Source organism: Molossus molossus, unplaced genomic scaffold (genome assembly GCF_014108415.1).
Source record: "Molossus molossus isolate mMolMol1 unplaced genomic scaffold, mMolMol1.p scaffold_m16_p_1, whole genome shotgun sequence".
In the NCBI taxonomy this organism is placed as follows: Eukaryota; Metazoa; Chordata; class Mammalia; order Chiroptera; family Molossidae; genus Molossus; species Molossus molossus.
In genome coordinates, this window is record NW_023425344.1 from 230,125,302 (window position 1) to 230,132,424 (window position 7,123).

Consider the following 7,123-nt stretch of genomic DNA (forward strand, 5'->3'; position numbering starts at 1 on the left):
AGCTTCTTGAATTTCAGATTTTGTAGTAAAGTGCGGCAATTAAACTCAATTTTATTTCTAGTGTATCTTCCAACTAACATTCTTTTCTCCCGTATGATGTGTGTTTTTATTTATTGCAATGCCAGTGTTTTATGCTCTGATGCCATTATGCTTTAGTTATTGCTGCTTTACTTATTTACCAAATTTTTTTTATTCTCTTATTGATTTGAGAGAGAGAAACATTGATGTGAAAGAGAAATATCAATCGACTGCCTCCTGCACACCCCCTACTGGGAATTGAGCCTGCAACCCCCAGCATGTGCTCTGACAGGGAATGGAAATGGTAACCTTTTGGTGCATGGGACGATGCTCAACCAACTGAGCCACACTGGCCAGAGCCGCTGCTTCATTTAAATTCATTCTCTGGTGAAAAGTGGCACTGTCCCACCTCACTGTTCCTCCTTATTAGAAGACTTTCATTTGCCTTCACAATCTTTAAAAATATAAAATAAAAGCATTGTGTTGGTTTCTATTAAAGTATAGCTTAAAAGGTTGGACTTACAGCCCGGCCAGTGTGGCTCAGTGGTTGAACATCAACCCATGCACCAAGAAGTCGCCAGTTGGATTCCTGGTCAGGGCATATACCCAGGTTGTGGGCCAAATCCCCAGTTAGGGGGCATGCAGGAGGTGGCCAACTGACGTTCTCTCTCATTGATGTTTCTATCTCTCTCTCCTTCTCCCTTCTTCTCTTTCTAAAATCAATAAAGAAAAAAAAAATTAAAATGGTTAGACTTGCAGATTACTTAGTAACTGCAGAAGAAAAAGTGTACTTTTATAATGGAGAGATCTGGCTGTCATCACTTTAGTATTTTGAATAGAGGGACAATCTAGCATTAGGTGCTTCCATTACTTCATATGTAATTTAGGAGATATAGGAAGAAGATAAACAGCACAAGGAAACAATTAGAAAAATCTAGAATGTGAGACATTCTACAGGATAACTGGCCTAGACTCTTTGAAATCAGTGTTATAAAGAAAAACAAAAAGTAATAGAATAAATGAAAAGATACCAAATGCAATGAGTGAAAAGCTTGATTGGATTCTGGTTCAGTTGGTAAAAATCTATAAAAGATATTCTTGGGGACATTTGGAGAAATTTGAATATGGACACGTAGTAGACTACATTATGAAGTTTTCTTTGGAGCATTAATGACATTGTGATTATGTAGAAAAAAGTAAGACTAATGTCCTTATTCTTAGGAAATGTATGCCAAAGGGTTTGGGGATTAAATGTATGCAACTTGCTTTCCAATTGTTTAACTCAATAACAACAGAAAGGTGTGAGAGGGTGTGTGTGTGTTTATAGTGAGGTGAAGAGAGAGGGAGATAAAAGGGAGAGAGTGAGAAAGTAAATATAACAAAATGTTAACTGTTGAACCTAGATGGGGGAGTGGCACTGTATAGGTGTTTCAACTTTTTATATATATGTATGAAAATTTTTATAAGAAAAATTTAAGTAAGAAAAGCAAAGTTAGACAACTCACATTTCCCAATTTCAGAACCTACTACAAAGCTACAGTAATCAAGACAGTGCAGTACTGGCATGAAGATAGACATAATGGATCAAAGGAATAAAACTGACAGTCCAGAAATAAATCCACATGTCTGTGGTCAACTGAATTTTGACAATGGTGCTGCTATGGTATAAAAATTAACCCAAAATAGGTTAAAGACCTAAATGTAACAGTTAAAACTATAAAACTCCTAGCCCTGGCCAAGTTAGCTCTGTTGGTTAGCGTGTCATCCTGATACACCAAGGTTGCAGGTTTGATCCCTGGTCAGGGGCACATAGAAGAATCAACCAATAAATACACAAATAAGTGGAACAGATCAGTGTTTCTTTCTCTCTCAAGTAAAAAAAAAAAATTTTTTTTTAAACCTATAAAACTCTTAGAAGAAAGCACAGGGGTAATTATTTATGATCTTGAATTTGGCAAAGGATTTTAAAATATGACATCAAAAGCATGAGATGGTAACAAAAGAAAATAGAATTGGACTTCATAAAAATTAAAGATGTTTGTGTTTCGAATGACACTATCAAGATAGTGAAGCCTTGGCCAGTTTGGCTCAGAGGTTAGAGCATTGGCCCGAGGACCAAACAATCATGGGTTCGATTCCGCTCAGTTGTGGTTCGGTCCCTGGCCCTCATCGGGGTCGTGTGGGAGGCAGCCAATTGATGTGTCTCTCTCACTTTGATGTTTCTCTCTCTCTTTTACTCCCTCCTTCCTACTCTGTCTGAAGATAAATGAAAAAATATCCCTGGGTGAGGATTTAAAAACAAAAAAAGAAAAGATAACCTACAGAAGATAGTATTTTCAAATTATATCTAATAAGGAACGTATAGCTGGAATATATTAAAAAACAATTCAACAACAAAAAGACAAATAATACAATTAAAAGAATGACATAGAATTTGAATAGATGTTTATTCAAAGACGATATATAAATGGCTAATAATCACATGAAAAGTTGCTCAACATCATTAGCAATTAGGGAAGTGCAAATAAAAGCGAAGAGATACTAATTTATAGTCACTAGGATAGCTAAAATAAAAAAGACAGACAGTAACAAGTATTGATGAGGGTGTGGAGAAATTGGAACCCTCATACATTGCTGGTGGTATTGCAAAATGGTGTAGCCACTTTGGAAAACAGTTTGGCAATTCCTCAAAAGGTTGTAGAATTACCATGTGATCTAGCAATTCCACTCCTATGTATATACCTAAGAGAATTGAAGCATATGTCCACACAAATACTTGTGCACAAATGTTCATAGCTGCATTCACATTAACTCAAGAGTAGAAACAACCCAAATGTCTATCAACTGATTATGGATAAACAAAATGTGATATTATTTGGTAATAAAGAGGAATGTAGTACTGATACATGCTAAAACACGAATGAACCTTGAACAAGTTTAGTAAACTTGCAAAGTTGAAACAAGCAGTCCAAAAAAGTTTACCTTCAACTTCTAAAACCATTTGCAAGTTTGAGGATTCCTAAAGCCACTCTTAGGTTTGATAACATTAGAAGGACACATAGAACTCACTGAAAGGTGTTATTTTCATGGTTTATTACAGGAAAAGGATATAGATTAAAATCACCTAAGAAGCACATGGAGCATCTAGTTGTCCTCTCCCTGCGTAGCCAGGACAGCATTACTTTCCCAGCATGATGTGTGAAAATATACATGGAGTATTGCCAACCAGGGAAGCGCACTCAAGCCTTCATATCCATAGTTTTTGTTTGTTTGGTTTTGTTTTTCTTCCTCACCTGAGGATATTTTTCTACTTATTATCAGATAGAGTGGGAGGGAGGGAAAGAGAGAGACAGAGAGAACCATCGATGTGATAGAGCCACATCAACTGGTTGCCTCCCGCACAACCTAAACAGGGTCAGGGACGAACCACAACTGAGGTACGTGCCCTTGACCAGAATCGAACCCAAGAATCATTGGTCCAAGGGCTGGCATTCTAACCGCTGAGCCAAACCGGCCAGGGCTCTGTGTCCATAGTTTTTATTGAATCTTCATGTCTGTCTACGTGGCTGATCTCAGTCTCCAACCCCTCCAGACATTTACTGATTCTGTGTGACGTATAGCCCCCATGCTAAATCACATTGCTGGGCTTTCTGGCCAGCCCCCACCCTAAGGCTATTTGATGTGGTCAGCTGCCATCCTAAATCATATTTTTAAGACTACTGGCCCTGGCTGGTGTGGCTCAGTTGGTTGGGCATTGTCCTGTGCACCGAAAGGTTGCCAGTTCAATTCCCGGTCAGGACACATGCCCAGGTTGTGGGCTTGATCATATTGATGTTTCTCTCTCCCTCTCCTTTCCTCTCTTTCTAAAAATCAATTTAAAAAATTTTTTTTAAAAGACTACCTGGTGATCCAAGGCTCCAAGGCAATCAAAGACACTCCTATTAGGAATGACATTTCAAGAGCTTAGAGATTACTTCCCAGAAGCTGAGGACAAAGGCCAGATCTCTGTTTGGGCAAGGTTAAATTCTTTACTACAGAAGCTTTGAAAACATTAAGCTAAGTGAAAGGAGCCAGCCACAAAAGGCCAGGTATTATATCATTCCATTTATATAAAATTTTCAGAATAGACAAATTCATAGAGACAAAAAATAGATTAATAATTACCTGGGACTAGGTTGGGTGGGGGTAGGGGATAAGAAAGATGAGTGACTGCTAGTGGGTATACGGTTTCTTTTTGGAGTGTTGAAAAATTATATAGTGTGGATGGTGGTACAACTCTGTGAATATACTAAAAACTATTGATCTGTACACTTTAAATAGGTGAATTTTATGGAATGTAAATTATATCTTAATAAAGCTCTAAAAACAAAGTCAAGTAAAATGCAAAATTTATAAAATGAATAAGTGAATAAAAAGTGTGATTTAGTATTGCTTTATTCATTTTTTTCCCCAAATGAGCTTTAGAATTATTATTTTTTAGTTCTTTTAAAAAAGTCTGTAGAAATATTGATTGTCATTGACTTGATCATAAATTAGCTTAGAGAGTTGATATCTTTACAATGTTATGTCTCAGGAACACTATTTAGGTTTTGACTTATTAAAATCTTTCATATCTTTCAATAACATTTTGAAGTTTTCTTTAAATAGATTGTACACATCTCTCAGGATATTGATTCTTAGGCATTTCATTTCTTTGTTATCACAAATGCAATCTATGTTTTTATATGATTACTAAATATAACTAATTTTTATTAAGCCACAAATGTTCTGATACATGTCATTTTATGAGTAGAATCGATTTTTTTACTGTAATGACTTAAAGTGAACATCAACTTGTATTTGGTGAAATGTGCTCTTATATCCTGTTCCTGGGACTGAGCAATTCTTTGGTTGATACTAGGAACGCAGCTTTGGGGTCAGCTACTTTCCTCTTCCAGCTCTGAGACTTCCTGTTTAAAAGCACTCGAGACCTGCTGACCCCGTTTCTTTCCAGATTTAATTATTCTTTTTGAAAGTTGGCTCTAACTTTAAGGGGATTTGAAACACAAGGCTCCAGTGGGGATGAAGCTTTAGACCTCAGATAACTATTCCTTTTTCTATTGAACAGCCTGGCAGGGGAACAATTTGCCCCTTGCCCTGAACACGGTCACTTGTTTTGATCATTTTTATTCTTATCAAGTGTGCTGCTGGCTCCAGAAGGCAGCCATCTGATGCCTGAAGTGACTCCCTTGTCTTTTCTCTAGTAACAAGATATTCCACCAGAATATGCCTGTTTGTGGAGCAAGGAACTACAGTGTGTATGGATGGCTACGGTTTAATAACTCCAAGGGGGGAAATACTAGGACAATAAGAATAGTTAGTATTTGTTGATGAGCTCTTCTGTGCCTTTTAATTTCATTTCACCCTTACAACAGCCCTAGGAGTAGTTACTTCCTTTTATCCCCAATTTACAGATTGAAATATGGAGGCTTAGGGATACGTAATTTCCCAAGATGGCAAGTAGAAAATGACTAATCTGAAATTTAAAACCAAAGAATATGATCTTAACCACTATTCCCTACTGGCTTCCGAGTGGGAGGTTCTCCTCTGAAATCAGACAGACCTGCCTCCCTGGCTTCTTAGCTCTGTAACCTTCAGCAAGTCGACCTACTTCATAAGCCTGTGAGGATGACATGAGATAATAAAAGTAAAGCGCTTAGGTGCTTGATTCACAGTGAGTATTAAATTAATATCAGCTGTTATTCTTAAAAAATGTATCAAAAATTTATCAAGTGCTTTTCCTGTACTAGGCCCTGCACTAATTTGGAGGGACTCTGAGTTAAATACTGCACATCCTGAGTCCTAAAGACCAGGGGGTTGGTAGATCTTGGGTGTGTGGGCTGAACCTGGCCTTCAGATATATTGTTTCTCCCACACATGCTTTAAAATGTTTGAATCTGTCGCAGACATTTATTTATTTATTTATTTACTGCTCACATTGTACATTAAGTACCAGTTTAACAGTTTCCCATTAGATTGAGGTTCCTTGAGAGCGGTGACTGCCATGTTCACTTTGCCTTGAAGTAAGTGCCAAGTTATTTGCTACATGAGTAATGAATAATATTTCTACTCAAATGATGTTTATCCATGATTATTGAACATTAATATCCAAATATTAGCCCTGGCCGGTTTGGCTCAGCGGTTAGAGCGTCAGCCTGCGGTCCAGAGAGACCCGGGTTCGGTTCCCGCTAAGGGCATGTACCTCGGTTGCAGTTTGTCCCCGGCCCTGGTTGGTCGTGCGGGTGGCAGCCACTCGATGTGTCCCTTCACATCGATGTTTCTCTCTCTCTTCCTCTCTCTCCCTCCCACTCTACCTGAACAAAAAATGGAAAAATGTCCTCGGGTGAGGATAAAAAAAAAAAAAAAAAAAAAAAAAAAATATCCAAATATTATATAATCTGATTTAAAAATCTTCAAATTTAAACAAGAAACTGATACCAAGGCTTTGATTTAGTTTTTGCTAAATCATTTTTGAAATTTACAGCTTTGGGGTGTTTTATTATAAAAAGCTGGTACTCATATACATAAACTAATAACTTAATGTTTATCATACATTTACTTCATTTTTTAGCTTGACTTTCTAGTAAATCTTTATTTAGCTTCATTGATTTTGGCTGCTGTATAAAGAGATGCTCCCTTGTATGGGTGATTTAAAAGCATAATTTGTCGATGAGCATCTCTTATTTTTCCTTTATTGGCAGTAGAGTTTAGTCTAGTATTAATGCGGCTTCCCTTTTTGTCATTTTGTAGTAGTCACCACCGAAGGCCCTCTTCAGCGTAATTCTAGGCTTCATATACAAGCAGTAAAGAATTAGCAAAAATGTTTAGTAAGTATTACAGATTTTGGTAGAATTTGAAAAACTTGTTTGACTTGAGGCTCCATATGCTGCATGGCTTGCAAAAAAAAAAACAAAACAAAAACAAAACCATAATGGCCTGTAAATCCTGCAGCAACAATGGTCAGTCCAACTGCTACCACTGTACAGGATGAGGCTCTGGCTCGGCTCCCCTGCTTCTGCTGAAAGCATGGTTCAACCCAGCCAGAAGCCACAGGTGCCAACTTCAT

The 7,123-nt window shown here is 37.5% G+C and overlaps 1 pseudogene; it reads right to left on the reverse strand.

Moving 5' to 3' along the window:
- Positions 1 to 6,617: 6,617 nt before the first annotated feature.
- On the reverse strand, positions 6,618 to 7,123 carry LOC118623572 (annotated as a pseudogene).